The sequence below is a fragment of the Rattus norvegicus genome, chromosome Y (genome assembly GCF_036323735.1).
Source record: "Rattus norvegicus strain BN/NHsdMcwi chromosome Y, GRCr8, whole genome shotgun sequence".
Classification (NCBI taxonomy): domain Eukaryota; kingdom Metazoa; phylum Chordata; class Mammalia; order Rodentia; family Muridae; genus Rattus; species Rattus norvegicus.
This window is the reverse complement of record NC_086040.1, coordinates 30,657,676-30,676,800: the sequence shown is the minus strand read 5'-3', so window position 1 is coordinate 30,676,800 and position 19,125 is coordinate 30,657,676. Positions and strand designations below refer to the sequence as shown.

Sequence of the window (19,125 nt, the reverse complement as noted above, 5' to 3'; positions counted from 1 at the left end):
TTTATTCCATTCAGACTTTTATATTTTGCTTTGATGTTTATTAATAATGCAACTGCAGGTCTCTTCTCTGGTCTCCAGTGCGAAGGATTCATTCCTAAAAAAGATGTATCTGCAGATGACTAAAAATATAAAAATAAGAATAGATCTTGATTAAAGTTCTGAGTTAAAGATGCAACTTCCTATCACAAAGATCATATTAGAATTAGATTTGACATATATATGTATATATTTTTATTTTTAGTGTCTTCCTGAATCTGTTCGCATGGATTTTATTGAGAATATGTGTGTATCGGTGTAAATTAGTATGTAATACTCAGTCTTCCTCTCTTTCTGTCAGTTGTCAGTAATGGAGTAGAAACACTTTTTTTATTTTTATCAAAGTTAATAAAGATTTATTATAGGTACAGGGACAGAAGATAAAATATGGATTGGGTTTATCTATGTAATTTTTCAATAATAAGTATATCCCAAAATATGGATTTTACCTTTGAGCAAACCTTTTGTATAGTCCTTAAGGAATGAGATGTGAATGTCTCTGTTGGAAACATGAACATATTATATTATAAACATTATATGTATACAATAATCTATTCCTTTGTTTACATTTCAAATGTCATTTCCCCAATTGGCCTTTCTTTCTTGAATCACACAAGCCATTTTGATCCTCTTAGTTTCTAAGGTGGTGCTCCCCCATCTACATACCCACTTCCACTTTAGTCCTCTACCATCCCCCTTCTCTGGGATATGGCATCTCCACAGGACCAATTGACTCCCTTCCCAGAAATGGAAGATGAGGCAGTAGTCTTCTCCATATGCTCTACAATCTATGTAGCAGAAGCCATCTACTGGCACAAATATACACTTGTTTGTGCTAAATTTCCTGAGACTCTGAAGGGTAAACTTTATTGATAGTGTTGTTCTTCATATTGGGTTCCAATCCCCTTCAGATCCTTCAGGCAATCCACTAGCCATGCTTTTCTGGCTCTAAGTTTCTGTCAAATGGTTATGTGTATGTGAATCTGTCACCATCCGGTAATGGCAGAGCCCCTCAGATGACAGACATATTAGGGTCTCATCTGATAGCACATCTTGATATCAGGAGTCATCTGAGGATTTGGAGTCTGTGGATGAAATTGTTCTTCTAGTCTGGTGGTCTCTGGATTGCCTTTCCTTCAGTCTCTGCTCCTTTTTTGTCTTTGCATTTTTTTTTCATTTTGGACATTTATAAGTTAAAGATTTTGAAATGTGTGGGCATCACCTTCTCTTCACAGGTGGGCATGTCTAGCTACAGGAGGTAGTCTCTTGTGGTTCTATCTCTTTGCTGCTTACTATTTCAACTACCATAGTCCCAGTAAATTTATGGAATCCTCTTGCATCCCTGGCATCTGTGACTTTCCTGGAAATGCCCAAGTTCAACACCCACCACTGATGCTTATTGTTATTTATTCCAATGTTCCTTTAGATTTCTCTTTTGTCTTTATATTGTTTCTACACTCCCCATTTTGTCCACCCTTCCTACTTCTAGCAAAGTCCCTCCATTCCTCTCTCTTTTATTATCATTTTGCTCTCAATTCTAAGTCGGTTGCAAGAATCCGCAGTATGGCCTACTAACATTTTACCTTCCATGTGATAAATGATTTGTGTATTGGGTATACTGATCTTTTTGGCTAACATTCACTTCTCACTAAGTACATCCCATGTTATGTCCTTTTCGATCTCTGTTACTTCACTAATTTCCAGGTCCATCCCTTTGCCTACAAAGTTCTTGGTTTCCTCATTTTTAATACCTGAGTAGTATTTCTTTGTTTAAATATAGCACACTTTCTGTATTTATTCCTAAGTTGAGTTGACGTATATCATGACTGTTTGCAGCATTTGACTTATATAAGTAAGGCTGCCCTGAACATGTTCAACCACTTGTCACTGTTATATGTGGATCATATTTGAGTATTTGCATTGAAGTGATTGGTAAAGCCGGGTCTTCAGGCAATGCTATTTGCAATATTCTCTGAACCTCCACATTGATATCCAAAGTGGCTATACATATACCAATCCCACCAGCAGTGGAGGAGTGTTCCTTTTTCTCTACATCATAGCCTAGTCTGCTACTGCATTAGTTTTTTGTCTTAGTCACACTGATTGGTGTAATGTAAGACTCTCAAGTTCATTTCAGTTTGTATTTTTCTGATAATTAAGGATTTCGAAGATTTCTTGATATGTTTCTCAGCTACTGAGATACCTCAGTTGAGAATTCTTGTTTTAGCTTGCTAACCCAGTTTAAAAGTTGGATACTTTGTTGTGTGGGAGTTTACCTTTCTGAATTATTTCTATATTTATTATTATGGCACTTTACCAGATATAGGGTTGGTTAAAATCTTTTCCAAATGTGTAGATTTCTGTTTTATCCTATTGGCAGTGATCTTTGCGTTAACAAAAATTTTAAGATTGTTGAAATTTCATATATTGACTGGTGATCTAGGAGCCTGAACCTTTGGTATTTTGTTCTGTAAACTTTCTCCTGGCAAATGTGTTTTAGGCACTTTCTGACATTTTCCCTTCTGTTGGTTTCTGCATATATGGTTTTATATAGATTTCCTTGATACACTTGTACGCGAACTTGTAAGAAAGAGAAAGAAATGGATCAATTGGCACTCAGCTATAGCCAGACCAACAGTTAGGTAGCATCATTTCTTAAAATGCTTTCTGTTATGTACAACATACTTAGTCATCAGGTAAATGCACATCAAAACAACCCTGAGATTCCACCTCACATCAGTCAGAATGGCTAAGATCAAAAACTCAGGTGATAGCAGATGCTGGAGAGGATGTGGAGAAAGAGGAACATTCCTCCATTGTTGTTGGGATTGCAAACTAGTACAACCTCTTTGAAAATCTGTCCTGAGTTTCCTCAGAAATTGGACATTGCACTGCCTGAGGACCCAGCTATACCTCCCCTGGGCATATACCCAAAAGATGATCCAACATACAACAAACATACATGTTACACTTTGTTCATATCAGCCTTATTCATAATATTCAGAAGCTGTAAAGAACCCAGATGCCCTTCATCAGAGGAATGGATACAGAAAATGACATATATTTACACAAAGTACTACTACTCAGCTATCAAAAACAATGAGTACATGAAATTCATAGTAAAATAGATGGACCTAGAAAATAATCATCTGGTGTGATCTTTCCCAATCACAGAAAACACACAAAGTATGGATTCATTGATAGGTCGATATTAGCCCAAATGCTCAAATTTCCTAACATACAATGCACCGAACACATGAAACACAAGGAGGGCCAAAATGCAGATGATTCACTCCTTCCTTATATTTAGAGTAACTAAAATATAAATAATAGGTGTAGGTAGGCATTGTTTTAAGGAGACTGAAGGAATGGCCATTCAGAGTTTGCTGGACATGTTCCCCCATATATATATACCAAAACTTGAAAAGATTGATGAAGCTAAGAAGTGCATGCTGGCAGGAACTGTATATAGATCACTCCAGAGAGACACAGCTAGAGCATGTGAAACACAGAGACAAATGCCAGCAGCAAATCACTGAACTAAGCATAGGACCACCTTTGGAGGAATTAAAGGAAGGACTGAAGAGGCTAAGGGACTTACAACCTCAAAGAAAATACTGCCAGCCAACTAGATCTTTCAGGTACTAAATCACAACCCAACTCCATATGTAGCAGTGAATAGCCTTGTTGGGGCACCATTGTGACGCTCTTGGTCCTAATAAGATTGGACCTTTCATGTAGAGGAAAGTACGGTCGGGTGCTTTAAGGATAGGAATGGATGTGGAGGGTACAACCACATTATAGAAGGGGAGAAGGAGAGGTTCGGGCTGATGGCCTGGAACCACAGAAAAAAATAAAATATGAAATGTAAATAGTAAATACCAAATTTAATAAAAATGGGAAAAATTGTAATCTTAAACGTCAAAAATTTTACTCTTAAATAAATATAGCTTTTGAGATTTTAAAACATTTATTTCCTATGGAGATGAATATTGTTTATACACATGGAATACAAGTGCTCAGCACTATATTAGCTAGTTATATGGAGCCTCAGAAATGAACTCTGATGTTCTAGAAATATATTTCAGTATAATTTTAAAAAGTTTTTGAATTATTTCAACATTTATCTGATACTTCTTTATTATGTCCAATTGCTGTTAAAAAGATACAGAAAAGTACTTATTCTTTTTACAAACGTTGTTACACATATTCCAGCACTGACTCAATATGAATTAGGGGGGATATTATAAGGTATTATTAACCTACTGTCTTCCTGTAAAAGTAAATTCTGTAAGCAATTATTTATTGGATCTTGATTTTTTTATTGTATGAAATATCAAAATCTACATTGACATGCCATTATCATTTACTTAAACTATTAATTTAATCGATTGTAATATGGACCACATGTAGTGCACCATAGGAGAAATGTAAGGATTGCTGTAAATCGTACTGTCTCCTCTTTGTTAAGCTTGGTATGTATCAAAATCAGAAAGGTATAGTGACTCATATTGACATGTAAAAATGATGTAATTACATATGGTGTCCTCTGCGGTGAAAATGATAAGCAAGCTTAGTATTTAAGATTTTAAATATTTAATCGAATCAAAGTTATGTTAGATTGCTTTTAATGGTAATCTTCTGAGGAGATAATTGGGCCTTAGTAACCAATGCCCACAAATATGATACACTCCTCTGCTTATTATTTTAAATTAATAATACCTGGAGTAGGCAAATGCTGTATGAAGTTTCATCCACTATACCCCTGTTTAGAGATTGGATATGTCAGAGATGAAAAGGGTTATCTTCGGTTCTTTATTGAATTTTATTTAATTAAATGAATGTTTTCAAAAAGAAATATTAAAGAATATACCCATACATGAAAAGATTTTTGTCAAAGGTTATTGTTAATGTTTTCACACTGTGTAATTTCGCTATAGGGTCATGCAATATTGTTAATGTATCTGAGGCATTCATCCCATTAAATCGACCAATAATCTTCAGCATGTTCAAACTACCAACATCCATATTGAAACCTGTACCAACTTTTAACTTCATTTCCTTTTCTGCTCTTTTACAATTTGATGCCATTTTTCTAGTATTTACCATGTATTTATAAATTAACCTGTTTCTGTAACCCACTCAGAATCACTTGTGTATATTTTTCAACAACTTTCACTCAATATGAAAGTTCAGGTCTTTTACAATTTTTGTTTACAATTGAATGAAGCACTTCCCTGCACAAGGTCTTCTTCTACAACTCTGGGTTCTCTTCCAGAAGTGTTCTTCCTATGATTCCTTTCACATAGCCAGGTTTCTGTTTTAGGTCTGAGTAGAACTAGTACTTTGTAACAACTTTGTTTTTCTTGTCTAAAGTTTCAATGGAAAAAAAAAACTCTTGGTACATAATTTATTAGGGGAAAAATAGATCATTTTATTTTCTCAAATAAAGAGAAACTATAAAATGGTTGATGTTGAAAATGGTACTTGAAAGAGAGAAGGGATAGTGATCACATTGGTGACAGAGAAATAATAGTTATCTGTAAGAGAACAATGGTAGTAAAGATAAAAAATGATGGATCATGATTAATTTTCAGGAGAGCACATGAGGAATTGTTAGAAACTTAAACATTGTGATAGGATTTGAGATAGAATGCAGAGCAGGGTGGAAAGTAACGAAGATTTTAACTTGGAGACAAAGTTTGATGTTTTCCATTTAAGTAACAAAGACAAGATGATGGGATAATTTAACAGATTAATGTAAAGGAAGTTAAGTATTTAATGTCTCTTAATTACCTGAGAGGATATTTCAAATAGACATTATATTTTAAATATTATGGCTGATAAATCTCCCTTTAGGTATTAAAATATGAACGTAATTCACTTTTAAAATTTTGCTTCATATAGGAAGATATTTTCACATTTTAATACTAGTTATTTCATGATCGATGATTCTGAGTATGTGATATTTGTCTACTTTTCATCTGTGATCTTTCATCTTTGTAACTATGTATGTATGTATATATGTATGTATGTATCTAGTTATCTATCTATCTATCTATCTATCTATTGCTATGATCTATCACATATAGCAATCCATTTGTTTTATTTTCTACCTTACATAGGTCTAGAATCCTGAAATTATATCACATGCTGGAAAAACTAATGAGATATGTCACATGCTAAAACATATGTATAGTGACATTACTAAATTAAGTCTTAGTGTTTTTATCAAATAGATAAGGAAATTTGATAGTATAATAATTAATCACCTACATTGAATCTATTTTCTGAACAGTGATTTTAAAATGAATCAAATTTATAGAGCAGGTTTTAAAATTCTTGAGTGCTAATGTATTTAGCAATAAAGTTTCATAAAATTAGAAAATAGAGTTCATTTTTATGTTACATATTTATATGTATATACATGTACATACACACATACACACAAATATATCTATCTATATATATATGCATATATATACATATTTTAACTGTGTCAACATACACATATATATGTATATACACATACACACATGTATATGACATATACATAAGTCCTGATGTACACATACATATATAGAAATATATACACATATACATATATCCATACATGCTTTTTCAAAGTAAAGACCTTGCTTTTAGAAGAATTTGCCTAGGCATGACATATATGGTTTAGCCAAAGAAGAGAAAAATGTTGTTATTTCTAAATGACTCTGTGTGAGTAATCATTTTTTTTGTTTAACATGATGATTGTTTAGCGATCTGACTTCCATGTACTTGGGGATTGATATGATGTCCTTTGCTTCTCTAATTCACTCATACACTTACTCCAGAAATAAGTGATTCCTTATTATGTTTCCAGTACAAATCTAGAAAATAGACTTATAAAAATAAATTTGTAGTTTCTGCTTTCCTTCAAGGGCTTCACCATCTAGTGAATATATAATCAAATATCATTGTTTATTAAATATATAATCTGCACAAACAATTTTCTTCCTATATATATCATTTTGATCCTCCAAAAATTCATTTAGTTATCAGTCCACTTCTTTTTTTAAATACTAGAAACAACAGTGTGAAAAATTCCTCTTTAAAATAAGATATAATGAAGTTAAAATTCAAGTTCCCATAATATATTGCTCCAAGTCATTTTTAAAAATGTATTATACTTGATGCCTTAAGTCACCAAGTTCAATAAATTGTAACTATTTTGTTAGTAAAATATAAAACAAAATAAAATCTAAGGGAAATATATTAATAAGATACAATTACAAATTGTTTATTCACTCACATATTCCCTTCTATATCTTTACATTTAATATAGAACTAGAGGATTGGGGATTTAGCTCAGTGGTAGAGTGCTTGCCTAGCAAGCACAAGGCCCTGAGTTTGGTTCTCACCTCTGGAATAAAAAAAATAGAACGAGAAAATAATTAAAACCCCTAACACAACTTCCTACAACCCTGGGATCAATGTTTGGAAATGGAATTTTCGAGATGAAAAGTGAACAAAAAAAGTGAAAGTATGTGACCCTGCTAGTAGATGCTTGAAAAAATATGTACACTTAGGTTGATGTTCTACAATATAAACCTGACTTATCCCTACAACTAGATGGTGTGTGCTTTTGGCCAAACAGAACAGGAAAATTAACAGATGAGCTCCATGTCTTACACACTTTTTTTGTAAATTTGCTTGAAATCATAGTTTTGATAATTATCATCTTAACCAAGGACAGCATTAGGCTTACATACTCACAAGCGCCTTGTTTTCACCTTTTGTTAACTAACTGTATTTTATTTCATACAAGAGTAAGAATAAGTAACTGCTATTGAGGTGGTTTTAAGGGTTTGTAGTACCATTACAGCTCATAAGTTGTAAGTGTTTTTAAACTTTTTTATAGGAAACATGGTCAAAGCATGTACTCTGTCTTAATTTTTCTCATCTGATCACATATTGGATTACCCATTTCAACATTAGCTGCAATAGCTGTAAATGATTGGAATGATCTCTATCCCACTGAGGAGAAAATCATGTACAGAATTACTCAGCTACAGTAATATATTTGTAGCAGCAGCAAAAGTTTCAAATACCTTATATTTTTCAAGGAAAAGTTGACTATACAGACTATGGCAAACACTTAAAGCAGCAGCAGCAATGTTTCTGACTCTTGAGTCTCTGCTGATCTTCAATTCCCTGAGAGCGGCACAGCATATAACTTCTCTCTTTCCAGGTTACTGACAGAAGCCTGGTTGTTTCTAGTATGTTGTGCAACTGCTGTTATTTCCTGTTTGTTATGACAACTCTACAAAACTGGACTAGTAGTGTATTCATGAAATACTTTCTATTGGAACAGACTGCCTCTGCTAAACTGTGAACTGATATTCTGCTTTCCAGACAACACAGATGGGAGTTGCTCCAGTGAACCTTTCTTTCTTTTTTTTTTCTTTTTTCTTTTTCTTTGGAGCTGGGGACCGAACCCAGGGCCTTGTGCTCGCTAGGAAAGTGCTCTACTGCTGAGCTAAATCCCCAACCCCTCCAGTGAACCTTTCTAAGCAGGGCCACCAGCACACCCATCAAAGCCCCCCATTCTTTCTTTTGCCTTGTGTGGGTGGAGGGCTAAAAAGGAGGGTAAAGCTTTTAAGAGTCATCATCAAACATAGATATGTTGAAAAAAATAAAGTATAATTTGAAGAGTTATCAGCTGTGGGCTTTCCTTGGAGTGGAATATTACTCAGGCATTTGATGTATGCTGCATGGCAGGACCCTGAGGATACCAAGTTACTACAAAATGGCTGGGATTCTCTGGTTCTGTATGTATCAGTGAATATAAAATTATCATAAGTAGTGGCAAGAAACAGGAGGTTTGAGGTCTGGTGGAGGGAGAACAAAGATGGTTCCTGTGTGCAAAATCCATGGCATCTCAGCTTCATAAATTCAAATAAAGCTGGGTTAGAGAGGGAGTAACAGACACACACCAGACATGCTGTGCACTATACCAATAATAGCAAAGAGCTAACTTTTCTGCTGTATATATTTTGATTTCAAACCAAACCAAAGAAAACAAACAAACAAACAATAAAAAAAACAAAGAACTATGAGTGTGAATAAAGATTCACTGGAAGAACTTTGTCGGAGGCTCTCAATATTCAACACTAAATAAATAATCTAAAATCAATGATGACCCACTCACTCATGGAGCTGGGCAAAAAGTAAACTTGGCGATAATATTTTGAAACTGCATTGAATCCCATGGTAAGTGTTCATTGTGCAATATGTTGAAAATATTTGCACGCTATTTTTTTTTCAGTCGGTACAAGTTTTTAGTAATTTGTGTGAACATTCAGCTTCCTGAGGTCCAGGCTCTCTAACCATTGTATTCCTGCTGCAAGGGCAGCACTGACAGCAGTGAATCATAATGAGCTCTTGTCCAGTTACAGAAGAAGGAATTGAGGGACTAAACTACAAATCAAAGAGTTCACAGGTAGGGATCCATGGCTCCAGCCACATATATAGAAGAGGATGGCATTGTCTGGCATCAATAGGAGGAAATGCCTTGTCCTATAAAGTCTGGTTTTTCTAGTGTAGGGGATGCCAGAATGTTGAGGTGTGAATATGCAAGCAGGATTGGTAGCAATCTCAAAGAAGCAGGGGGAGGGTGGATGGAAGAGACGGGAACCAGAAAAGGGTATAAAATTTGGAATGTAAATACATAAAATATTCAATTAAAAAAGAAGGAAATGAGGTAGAAAGTTACAGGAGGCTTAACTCAAAAGAGTGAGAGAGCTTCTAGATGCTGGTATAAGTCAAAGATTAAAGCATTTTAGTTATGTATGAAAGGCAAGGGTCAGGAGACTATAGCATTTTATGTTTTTCAAGAAAAATCATTGAAATAATAGTTCCATTTCTTATATGAACACAGAAATTTTGCAGCCATCTTTGTTTGATGGGGCCTGTTGTACCTCCCCTTGATCAGTGGGGTCTTCTCCAACAAATTTTGGAGGAGAATTGGAAAGATTGGAGAACTGTAAGATAGGGAATGAACATTTGAAACTCCTTTGGAAACTCTGTGGGACAGAAAGCTGATCACACAGAAGACTGGGCAATACTGAGACCTCAGGGAAGGAGAGACTGCCAATTCTGCCCACCTGGGCCCACATCCCTTGCCACAGACGAAACTGCAGAGTGTGTCTGAACACATGAATATAGGAGCAGTCAAGCTGCAGGATTCCTGCAGTCCAAACTGCACCTGGATCTGAATTGGTCCAAAAAGCATTCTACACCCAAATCTCTTGTGGGGTGGGGAAGACTTATACCATCAGAGGGGCAGAAACCCCTGAAAACTCTTCTCACATTCCTGACTCAAGAAAAAAACACCTAGTTCCATCTGGGCCTCCTGTTCATAGGGACTTAGGAACAGTATGGGCAGGACATTTCTGATTGCGGCTCTCATAGAAACCTGAAAGTCAACCGGAGGAGCGACATCAGACCTGAGACCAGAGGTGAATCAAACTTTTCTGCTCTAAGTGACCTGACTGGTGGACTCAGGACAAGCAAAGGCAGAAATCCTCTGGGACCAGGAACTTCCGGTTTCTAGCTGGCTCCTGAACCTCGTGATCCCAGCCCAGAGCTCCCTGCTCTTAAATGCATAGACAGAATGCTGATCACCCAGGAGTGTGGACAATACTGAGCCTACAAGAAACTGAGACTTCCAGGTCTGCGCACCGTTATACACATCTCTGGCCCAAGACAAAACAGCATAGTGCTTCTGGCCCAGGAATATAGCGGAGTAAAACTGCAGGACCACCATGTTCCAGACTGTGCCTGGATCCGAATTGACCTGATCAAACAGCTCCCTGCACCCAAAAGCTGATGGTGGGGGGAATAGAACACTCCTGGGAAACCAGAGGAGACAATTCTCTGCCCAGATTCCTGACTCAACAGGAAAACACCTTGTGCCATCTGTGCATCCCCCCCTCCCACAGAGGAACATAGGAGACGTAGGTGCAGGTCCTTCTGATTCCTACCCACAGGGACAGCTGAAAGCCAGTGGACAGGAAAACTATCCACCTGAAAGGAGAAAACTCTGTTCCCATAACAGGGATCTACATACATAAAAGACACCTTACTAAATCTCAAAGCACACACTGCACCGAACACAATAAGAGTAGGAGATTTCAACTCCCCACTCTCATCAATGGACAGGTCATGGAAAACAGAAACTAAACAGAGATGTAGATAGACTAAGAGATGTCATGAACCAAATGGACTTAACAGATAATTATAGAATATTCTATCCTAAATCAAATGGATATACATTCTTCTCACCACCTCATGGCACTTTCTACAAAATTGGCCATATAATTGGTCATAAAACAGGCCTCAACAGATACAGAAAGATAGAAATAATCCCATGCATCATATCAGTCCACCACGGGATAAAGCTGGTCTTCAATGACAATAAGGGAAGAATGCCCACATATACGTGGAAGTTAAACAATGCTCTACTCAGTGATAACCTGGTAAAGGAAAAAAAATAAAGAAATTACAGACTTCTTAGAATTTAATGAAAATGAAGGTACAGCGTACCCAAATTTATGGGACACAATGAAACCTGTTCTAAGGGGAAAACTCATAGTGCTGAGTGCCTGCAGAAAGAAACAGGAAAGAGAATATGTCAGCAGCTTGACAGCACACCTAAAAATCTAGAACAAAAAGAAGGAAATACACCCAGGAAGAGTAAAAGGCAAGAAATGATCAAACTCAGAGCTGAAATCAACCAAGTAGAATTAACGATAATCATAGAAAGAATCAACAGAACCAAAGGTTGGTTCTTTGAAAAATCAACAAGATAGATAAACCCTTAGCCAGACTAACGAGAGGACACAGAGAGTGTGTCCAAATTAACAAAGTCAGAAATGAAAAGGGAGACATAACTACAAAATCAGAGGAAATAAAAAAAAACATCAGATCTTACTACAAAAGCCTATATTCAACAAAATTTAAAAATCTGCAGGAAATGGACAATTTCCTAGACAGATATCAGGTGCCAAAATTAAATCAGGAACAGATAAACCTTTTAAACATCCCCATAACTCCTAAAGAAATAGAGGCAGTCATTAAAGGTCTCCCAAATGAAAAAAAGTCTGGGTCGAGATGTTTTTAGTGCAGAATTTCTTATTCATAATAGCCAGAAGCTGGAAAGAACCCAAATGCCCTTCAACGTAGGAATATGCAGAAATGTGGTACGTCTACCCAAAGGAATATTACTCAACTATCAAGAGCAATGACTTTATGAAGTTCATAAGCAAATGGATGGAATGGAAAATATCATCCTGAGTGAGGTAAACCAATGACAGAAAAACACATAAGGTATGCACTCATTGATGAGTGGCTATTAGTCCACCTTGTCGAATTACCCTAGATGCACAGAACACATGAAACTTAAGACAGATGATCAAAATGTGAATGCTTCTGTCCTTCTTTAAAAGGGGAACAAGAATGCCCTTGGGAGTTAATAGGGAGGCAAAGATTAGAACAGAGGTAGTAGGAATGCCCATTCAGAGCCTGAGCCACATGTGGCCCATACATATTCAGCCACCAAACTAGATACGTGGATGAAGTAAAGAGCTGCTTGCCGACAGGAGTCAGATGTAGATATCTCCTGAGAGACACAGTCAGAATACAGCAAATACATAGGCAAATGCCAGGAGCAAACCACTGAAGGAATCAGAGAAAGGACTGGAAGGGGCTCTGGACCCCATTTGAACAACAATGCCAACCAACCAGAGCTTCCAGGGACTAAGCCACTACCCAAAGACTATACATGGTCTGACCTGGGCTCCAACCACATAGGTAGCAATGAATATCCTAGTAAGAGCACCAGTGGAAGGGTAGCCCTTGGTCCTGCAAAGGCTGAACCCCCAGTGTACTTGATTGTTGGAGGGAGGGCTGTAATGTGGGGAGGATGAGGAAGGGAACACCCAAAGAAGGGGACAGGATAGGGTTAGGGGGATGTTGGTCTGGAAACCGGGAAGGGGAATAACAGTCGAAATGTAAATAAGAAATACTCAAGTTAAAGAATGTAATCAGATAAACCCATTCCGATTTTCACTTCTTCATAATTTCAAAAACAGGAATTTATATTAGCCAGCATAAATATGTTTTTAAAATTTTCTTTTTTCTGTTATTTAATAATTCTGAGTATTCCTCTATAAATGATAAGACGGTTGTGTAATGTCTACCGATCCCGAAAGCCTGAAACACTGTGAAAAACTGTATTTCTCCCTATGTGGGTCTTTGGTCAGCATCCATTTCATTGCCCATCTAAATTCTCTGTTTCTCAAGTAGATCAGAGGACTACGTGAGGATGTCACTCTCATGTAGAGGACCAAGGAACTTTCCGTACTTGCATTTATTTGCCCTTGTGAGCATGTAAATAAAACTTTCAGTTCCAACAACAAAACATGGCCGTCCAATGGGATCCCCGTGAAAAAAAAATCTTTCTTTCTGCCATCAGTGAACTTTAGCACACTGGTAACAACACAGACAATAATATAAAGGAATAATCCTGGAATAATAATAATAATAATAATAATAATAATAATAATAATAATGCCCTCGAGGTATCACAGACTAAGGAAAGTAAATGTTGAGCCCTGTTTTTCAAGGGATATTATATCCATGAAATCAAATTACCTCACACATAATAATCACTCACCCTGTCACGGCTTCAAGAGTGAGTTGAGAACCAGAGTGGCCTTTTCTTAGGAAAAGAGAAAGATCCATCAACCTTCCAAAAAGAAAACCAATCCAGACAGTCTGTGTGAGGATGGTTAGCTTATACATGACTAACACACACACACACACACACACACACACACACACACACACACCACGCACACACATGCGCACACACACACATGCACACCGACACACAAGCACACAGACACACAAACAAACACACACTCAGACACACACACAAACACACACAAACACATCTCTGATCTCTGTTTCTTAGAGTGTCCAGGTGCACACCAGGTGTGAAAGGATGAAGTGGGCCCAGGAAACTGTCAGTCAGCAGAATCTTGGTCTGCCTGCAAGTGAGTTAGGGGTTCCTCCAAGGAATTCAGTGTCACAGTTCTTTTCGAAGGTATTAGGTGATTTGCGGTGTGCATATATCTTACTCAGGGTGAAAAAGGGCTACACAAACCTTGGAGACCAGGACGTGGTTTTCGGGTGCATTTACATTGATGGAGACCTCCTTTGGTTGACCTTCTTTAATCTCTGTCCCAGCCTCAGTCTGTGGTTCAGGGATCTCCGTTTGACCTCCTCAGAAATCGACTCCACTGAATGTGCCCCATCCCCACCCGTGAGGTCTTGCTTGCTCGAGTTCAAAGGATTTCAGTTTCGGACTCTTCTTTCTCCATCAGATTAAATCCTCAGGAAGGTCGCCCTCTAGATGCCATGAATTAACCAGTCCATCGACTTTCTGCATTAACCCGTATGTCCCCTAATTCTGGCCGGTTCTCTCTGCACTGAGCTATCTCTCCGTCATCCCCACCGACCCTCTGCTCCTGTCCTCAGTCGCCCTCAAACACTCACAGAATCTGTTCCAGATTTCCTTTCAGAGAGGTCGATGCTTTCCCCCTCACGTGCGTTCTTGTTTCCTATGTCCTCACTGCATTTGTAGATTGTAGATGGAATAAGATTTATCGCACAGCTGATACCATGCATAGGTAAACGCCAGCCATGTTTGTGTCTCTAGGTCTCAGTTCCCTCTCGAGCTGTTTTTTTTTTTTTTTTTTTTTTTTACAGTTTCATATATTTTCTCTTAAGCTTCATGATGTCATGCCCCATGCAATGATGTCAATTCTAGATCCCATTATGTGATGTCCCCGCCCTAATGATGTCATGCCCCACCCCATGATGTCATGCCCCAACCCAATGATGTCACACCCTGATCCTGTTAGGTCATGTTCCCGGTACCCTCCTTGCCAGAATGATTGTATCTATTTATCAGGTAACATTCTGAATGCTGACCTGGCACCACACTCCTTCAGTCTCCCACCATTTACAGTCCCTCCTTCTAACCTCTCCCCTTCTTCTCTGAGAGAGTGGAGGACCCCTCTGGGTACACCCTCTCCCCTGGCACATCAAGTCTCTGCAGGACTAGATTCATCGTCTCCTACCAGCTCTTGAAAACGCAGCCCGGGTAGGAGAACAGGATCCACAGACAGGTGACGGGTTTAGTGAACCCACGTGAAGACCATTGTGCAACTCTGCCTCTCTCAGTCCTTCCCTCAGCTTTTCAGTGAGACTCACTGAGCTCCATCTGATATCAAGCCCTGTGCCTCTGCTTCTGTGTCAGTCGGCTGCTTGGTGGAGCATTGCAGAGGACAATAACGCTACCCTCCCATCTGCAACACAAGAAACAACCGTGAATACTGTCAGTTTTGCTGATTGCCCAGGGGAAAAGTCTCACATCCGGCCACTTATCCTTTGGCCATTCCCTCATTTCCTGTTCCATCTCTGTCCCTGTGTTTCTTATAGAGGGGGCAATTTCTGGGTCAAAATTTTGGGGGTGGGTTTGGGTACTTATCCATCCAACTTGGGTCCTCTGTGGCTACTGAAAGTGGCCATTTAAGAATCTGTATCCCCACTGTAACAAGTCTCAGCTAAAGTCACCGTCAAGGAAGCCAGGGTAGCCTCACAAATCACAGATTGCTGGCAAATCATACAGAGGTATCCACCCTGGACAGTCACTGAATCAGTTTATTCACTTGGCCCTCTGCCCCTCTTGCCCGTCTCTACCAAGAAATGATCCTCAAACCCCATTTCCCTTCCCATCCCCTCAGCCACTCAATTCTTTCCTTCCATCTGCCCCCTGTCATTATTTTATTCATTATTCTGAGTGAAATTCAAGCATTTTCTTAGGTCTTTCTTCGTGCTTAGCCTCTTTGGTTCCATAGATCATAGTGTGTGAATTCTGTACTTTATGGCTAATACCCTCTTTTAAGTGAATGTGTACATGTTATTTTGGGTCTCAGTTACCTCATTCAGGACAATACTTTCTCATTCCATCTACTTGACTTTATCTTCTCAATGTCCTTATTTTTCATATGTGTGTAGTATGCCATTGTGTAAATGAACCACATTATCTGTAGCCATTATTTGTTTTAGGGGTATCTGGCTTATTTCTATTTTCTGTTCACTATGAAGAAATCCACTAGGAAAATGATGGAGTACATGTCCTTGCGGTATGGCAAAGGTCTTTTCAGATATAAGGCCAGGTGTAGTATAACTGGGTCTTTAGGAAGAATATTCCCATTTTCTCAGAATCCACTGGACACATATGCTAAACATATACGGATTTGCTCTTCCCCCAGCAAATTCTATTTGTATCCTGATATTTATCTGCTTCCTCAAAAGAGGTTTCCCCCAGACAAGGCCTCTATCATAGACTCAGGTAATCGCATATTAACCTTCTTCCCATTTTACATGGTCAGTAAATGCTAGAGCCTATTACTGATAGCCAGAGGGGAAAGTTGGTACTGGAGGTTTGACTGTCGGGATATGTAGAGATGCAGAAGAGAGTAAGAGGGGAAGCGAGAAGGCTGAAGAAAAAGAGGAGGAAGTAATGATGGAAACAATCCATATGGCCTGGAGAAAGCACATGTAGCAAGGGGTTTTATGGTTTGGGAATAAGTTATAATAATGTTAGATCTACCCAATACACGTTTATAGATTATAATTATAATAACCAGATTGTGTGTTTTCTTTATGGGCTCATTAGGTTTGGAAATTCCAACAAGCTTTCCTCAACAGTATTTCTGGATCAAATTTTCTGTTAATAGAGATCTCCTCTTGTATGGGCTCTAACCATTGCTCCATAGTCCAGTAGACACAGCTGTTTTTTTCCTCAGTCATGTCTCTTGTATTTTCTATGGACATCTGTGTCTTCAGTGTTCCAGGCCCAGTGTTCCTTTTTCTCAAGATCTTCAATGATCTCACCAAGAGGAGTTTCAGTTATCTCAACTCGTTCCACCTAGTTGACCGCAGCTTCACAATGTCCTTATTTTTCATAGGTGCATAGTATACCATTCCAAATATTTCCTGATAACAGTGAACCATGGTGAGCAGGGTAAATTTTCCCAAGGAAACTTAAAACATTCAATCTCTAAATCTACATCTCCTCATCCCATGATGCTTGGGTTGACTGAATGGCCATGGCATGAGCAGATTGTTCTAAGGGACATCAAAGCCATTTCCTTCTCCAGTAATGGCTGCCATCCCTCTGTCAGAGATTTTTCCCCTGGTAATTTTCGGTGACTGATGTGATTTAGAAATTGTGAAAACATCTGCATGCTGGAAAGCCAGAGATGTTTCAGGTTGACCTTTCTTCCACAGCCAGGTGACCTTCACCAGAGGAATGGATACAGAAATGACCTATATTCACACAATGGACTACTACTCAGCTATCAAAAACAATGAGTGCATGAAATTCATAGGGAAGTGGATAGAACTGGAAAATATCATCCTGAATGAGGTTACCCAATCACAGAAAAACACACAAAGTTTGCACTCATTGATAATTGGATATCAGCCCAAATTCTCTAATTAACTATAATACAATGCACAGACCACATGAAACTCAAGACAGAGGACCAAAATTCAGATGTTTCAGTCCTTCCTTAAAATGGTAAATAAAATATCCATAAGAGGGGTAGGGAGGCATTGTTTTTCAGAGACTGAAGGAATGGCCATTCAGAGTCTGCTGGACATGTGGCGCACACACACACACACACACACACACACACACACACACACACACAAATATATATATACATATATATATATATATATATATATATATATATGCACCAAAACTATTTTGAATAAGAATTTGGGAGTTTATCATTTGAAGTCGGTACAAAATATTTACACTGTTATATTGACTTTGTAGCTGGGCCAACTGTGTTGACAAAATCATTGCAATAAATGGAATTATAAAACAGAATTTTTGAGTACACATTAAGGAATATTTATAAAGTCCCCTATCAAGGAATGTACAATAAGAATGTGAAATACAATATTCATTCAATTAAATATTTGTAGGGAGAATACTGGCCTTTGGGAAACAGAGAAAACTTAGAAAATTGAACTATATGTTCACAGGAATGAACTTGGGAATTAATTATTATCTAGAAATATCTCCTCCAATCCATATTTCTAAATCTTTTCTACCCATGCCAAACCCTGACTACCTTTCTCCATTCAGAACATGTAACCACTAATGAAGCAAGAGATTTCTCTAGCTTTAAAGAGATGGAGTATGTAAAGGTTTCCACTGTGTCACAGGAGACATACCTAGAAAGGGCACTCCAAATCTGATCAGTGTAAGGAAAACTGTTTAGGTATTAGGCCATGGCAGGTCTCAGTGACGTCATCATTAGTCCCTCCCTGAAATATCTCTTGTAACCTGGAGGTCCCTGTCTTCTTCTGTGATGTCACAAGTGTTGTCGTGCCTGCAACTGCCTCTCAGATATTCCTGCAGTACCGCTGGGGTATACTAATTGGCCTCTAATTCAAATAAACAGGGAGGAAGAATAAAGAGGATGAAGATATCAGTGATGGGGAAAAGAATGCTGGACTTCTGTCTTGGTATAACCAAAAAGGAAGAAATATGTGATACTTGGGATAGCACAAAGAGACCTTAGTAGTGATTGAGTGGGATCTCTGAAGAGATAGCCTTGATTTGACACTACCACATATGGGAATAAGGAGCTTGGAGCCTCTCAGAAACATATGGACTTCCCTGTTGTTTGATTCCTGTAAGTCAGAGAATTTATATCATTAATTCTTTATTCCAAAAGCCAAGTGTTCAGCAGGGCATAGTTGTTTCCTGAGAGCTCATGGCCTTTCTTCTTTTGGTCAAGAAGAAAAAGGAAATAAGGAAGAAGGGAAAGACAAGTGTTGTGTCATCCCCTCAAAGTAAACTCCTCCATTCTTTGGATTCATATAGTGCAGTTTGTGTCTGGCACCGTTATCTGGGAGAGAGAAGTGATTCTAGTTGAGATTTCATTATCT

The 19,125-nt window shown here is 38.0% G+C and overlaps 2 long non-coding RNA genes across 3 annotated transcripts in view; one reads left to right on the top strand and one right to left on the bottom strand.

Moving 5' to 3' along the window:
- LOC134484354 (uncharacterized) overlaps positions 1 to 19,125 on the top strand; it is an 853,788-nt gene that overhangs the window by 380,699 nt on the left and 453,964 nt on the right. The window lies entirely within an intron of this gene.
- On the bottom strand, positions 17 to 15,448 carry LOC120099728 (uncharacterized). Of its 2 annotated transcripts, XR_010061720.1 has the most exons (4): positions 15,228 to 15,448; positions 13,757 to 13,828; positions 486 to 535; positions 17 to 119 (listed from the first exon to the last, which is right to left on the bottom strand). It is a non-coding gene; the product is annotated as an uncharacterized LOC120099728 (long non-coding RNA). The 2 variants fall into 2 exon arrangements; XR_010061721.1 differs by lacking the exon at positions 486 to 535.